Source organism: Halichoerus grypus, chromosome X (assembly GCF_964656455.1).
Source record: "Halichoerus grypus chromosome X, mHalGry1.hap1.1, whole genome shotgun sequence".
NCBI classification, from domain to species: domain Eukaryota; kingdom Metazoa; phylum Chordata; class Mammalia; order Carnivora; family Phocidae; genus Halichoerus; species Halichoerus grypus.
In genome coordinates, this window is record NC_135727.1 from 55,253,027 (window position 1) to 55,257,036 (window position 4,010).

Consider the following 4,010-nt stretch of genomic DNA (forward strand, 5'->3'; position numbering starts at 1 on the left):
TCTGAGAGGTCTGCTCACATAACTCTTCTCCAAATTTCTTTCTCACCAGTTTTCCAATCATATTCCTTTCAAGTTCCTGAATGTCTAGATGAATAATTATCCACAGACCATGGATGGATCAGTACGTTTGCATGTCTGGCCATATCTCCTTCCAATAAAAGTACATAACCATGTGCACTGCCTAAATATCTGCCAAATGGGATGATTTTACTTCAGCACTGTTCTTCAGGGATGTCCCAGAGAGGGTCTATAGTGCTACAGCTGCTCACTTTCAGGAGGTGCAGGCATATCATGCAGAACCATTATTAAACCAGGTTTGAGTCTTCTCTTCCTCTGTTAACTGACCATAGGGACTAACCCATAGGTAGAATCTGGGATAGAGAAGGCAGTGTAGCAGGAGTAGGCCCCTTCTTTATGTAACTTACTTGTACCCTACGTGGGCCCTGTCATCTATATACCATTTCCATTTGATAAGAGAATGTTGTTGTTCATGTTCAACTTTATAGCTTGGGAGGGTGGGGTCAGATAACAACCAGTTTATGATAGACAGCTCAGGTCTCATGGTAATTTGGTGGCTCCTAAAGAGAGCGTTTAGTCTCTACTAAAACCCAGTAGCAGGCCAAGTGCTATATCTCAAGACTAAAACCCAGTAGCAGGCCAAGAGTATATCTCAAGAAAGAAGTTATCTGCAGATGATAGCAGGGCTTTCTTCCAAAATCCTAAAGGCCTGCAATTCACCTATAGGAACATTCTTAGAGTTCCAAACATCATCTTTACCTGCTACTTACACTTTAAGCACCATAGGTTCTACTGGATTATATGCCCCAGGTGGCTGAGCAGTTTATGCAACAGCCTGGTCTTATTCCAGAGCCTTCTTTTGTTCTGGGCCCCACTCAAAACTAGGAGCTTTTTTGGTGTTACTAAATAGATGTGCAAAATTTTCACACTCGAATGTGGAATATGTTGCCTCCCAAATCCAAAGAGACTGGGCATTGTGTCTCTGTCTTGCTTGCAAAACTGTCCAGATGCAAAAACTTATCCTTTACCAAAGAAGAGATATCTCAGTATGTCCCTAAACCACTGGACCCCCACACATTTCATGAAATTAGAAAGCTATTGAATTTTAATTGGATTTATTTCCCAGCCTCTGACATACAAATGTCTTACCAGTATGTCTAGAGTAGTTACTACTTCTCACTCATAGTTCCAATCAACCATGTCATAAATGTAATAGAGTAACATAGTAGCTTGTGGATGGGAAAGGTGATCAAGGTCCCTGCAAACTAAATTTTGACATACAGCTTCAGAGTTGATATATCCCTTGGGTAGGACAGTAAGTGTGTATTACTGGTTTTGCCAACTGAAAACAAACTTCTTCTGGTAGGCCTTATTGTGGTCACATGGCCAATGGAGTTTTAGTTCAGTTGTATCTCACAGTGGGTTCCCAAACCCATCTTGTGATTATTTCCCCAGATCCAAAATACATATTTGGGATAGACATACTTAGCAACTGGAAAACCCCCCACATTGGTTCCCTGGCCTATGTAGTAATGGTTATTACAGTGGTAAAGACCGAGTGGAAACCATTAAAACTAAAAAGCAATACTACATCCAAGGAGGGATGGCAAATATTAGTGTCATTATCAAGGAAAGATGAAAAGGGTTGTGAAATGTGAAGGGGTGGTGATTCCCACCACATTCTCATTCAGCTGTCCTATATGGCCTATACAGAAGACAAAGATTAAAGAATGACAGTGAATTATTATAAGCTTAACCAGGTGGTTACTCCAAATGCAGCTATTGTAGCAGCTGTAGTTTCATTGCTTGAGCAAATTAACACACTGTCAGATACCTCATATGCAGCTATTGATTTGGCAAACGCCTCTCTGCATGAACAAAGATACCACCTTCTTTTGTCCTCAGACATTGGAATTCATTGTTTTTAGACATTTGAATTTAGACCAAAGCTTCAACCATTTTCACTTCTAGAAATACCATTATTAACTACTCAACACCATAGGTCTGCAGAAGTCAGACTATTCTGATTTATAATTTGGCTCTGCTACCCATTACAATAATCATGCTCACATTGTCTTTGGCAGTTGAGTGTCACCACTTGGCTCCTGCCACACTGAGATCCAATTATTCTTACTGCATTTAGGTTCCTCAGTTCAGCGACTGCATTCCAACACTGAGGTCTAGCCTACAGAGATGAACAATCATAGAGCTATTCAAAGGTGCAGGGACTCCTTTTACAAATTTATTTTTCACAGTATTCATGAAAGGTGTGTCTTCTGGACCCTCTCAATGTGGGTGAGTAGGTTTTAAATGACAAGCCCATTCTAACATCTATTCTAACATTTTAATCACCCCAAATCTCTGAATCTCTTCTTTTACATTAAACCAAGGCATGCCTATCATTTCCAATTTAAACACATTGGGTTGTCTTCTGTTCCACGTTTTATCCAACCAAACAAGCAAACTGGTAGAGCCCTTTCTAACTCCTGTGGGCTGCAACATTAAATAAAGAAACTCTGTTTAGTGGGCCATGACAATAACTTTGGCTTAGTCCAACTTTATGTTTCTTCCACAATTATCCCACACCTTTAGCATCCATTCCCACACATGTTACTTGGATTTATGTCTGTATAAATTAGAACACTTAGCCAGATCTTTGGAGATAGCACATTTCATCATGGGTCATACTTTGTACCTCATATTCAGTTGGTCCTACTGGGACTTGAATCTAGTTATAAATACAGAAGCAGATAGTGGTGGTGGAGGTTGGTCCTCAGGAGAATCAGCATTGTGTTGCATAACTACTACCTCAGGTAAGGCCATCATAATGTTTGCAATGCAGAGTGAATCCCCTCAGAGGGAGGTGACAAGGCCAATAATGCTGTGGGTAAATAGGCCAATATCACTGGGGGTGAGGAGCCCACTGACACTGTGGTTGAGAAACCACTTGTGCTGGAGGTGTGGAAGCCAATTCTTCTGGTCTCAATGTCCCCAGCTTCATCAGGATCTTCCCACACAACCCCATCCTAATTCATAGGATCCCCCCCATTTTTTTTCCAAATCAATGCCCTCACTTTAACAGTAGACACCCTTTGAGGCCAGAAGTTCAACTTGTATTGTAATTCATCCAGTCACAGGGTAAAACTCTGCATTTGATTTTTCAGCCCTGTGGTTACAGAAAATATGAGACTCAGGGAACACAAAGAAGTTCCTAGGTCACACAGCACTTTAGTTGGGAATCTGAACTTTTACATTTATCCTTTTTTCTTACTACTCTGCCCACTAATATCAGGAGCAATCAACCAAAATCATTATATTAATTAGTTTAAAAAAATATTTGGAAGTGTCAAATACAGAGTCACTTACCTCCTTGCTTCTTATTAAGTGGTTAATTGGAGTATCCAGTTAAGATATTTTGCTTTTCCCTCTACACAGTTTATACAATCAACTATCGGTGCTCTCTTTAATACTTGACATACAGTCGTTAGCATTTTAAATATGATCAGATTAGAGAGTAAATTCCAAAAAAATCCAGAAATAATTCAGAAAACTCATGTTTAAAATTCTGTTTCTCTAGAATATTCTTGGTACCAAAATCTGTATTAGTTAGGGTTCTTCTGAGAAAGTGAACCAATAAAATATATATAGATACATAGAAATATATTTATTATGAGAGATTGGCTTACATGATTATGGAAGCTAAGGAGTCCCATGATCTGTTGTCTACAAACTGGAAGCTAAGAAAAACGGGTGGTATACTTCCAATTCAAATCTGAAGGTCTGAGAAACAGGAACACCAATGTCTGAGGAGAGGAGATGTATGTTCCAGCTCAAGCACAGAGCAAATTTGTCCTTCTCTGCCTTATTGTTCTACCCAGAACCTGAAGGGATTGGATAATGCCCATCTGCATTGGTGAAAGCAAACATTTTTACTTAGTCTACTGATTCAAATGCTAATCTCTTATGTAGAAACCCTCATAAACACACCAACA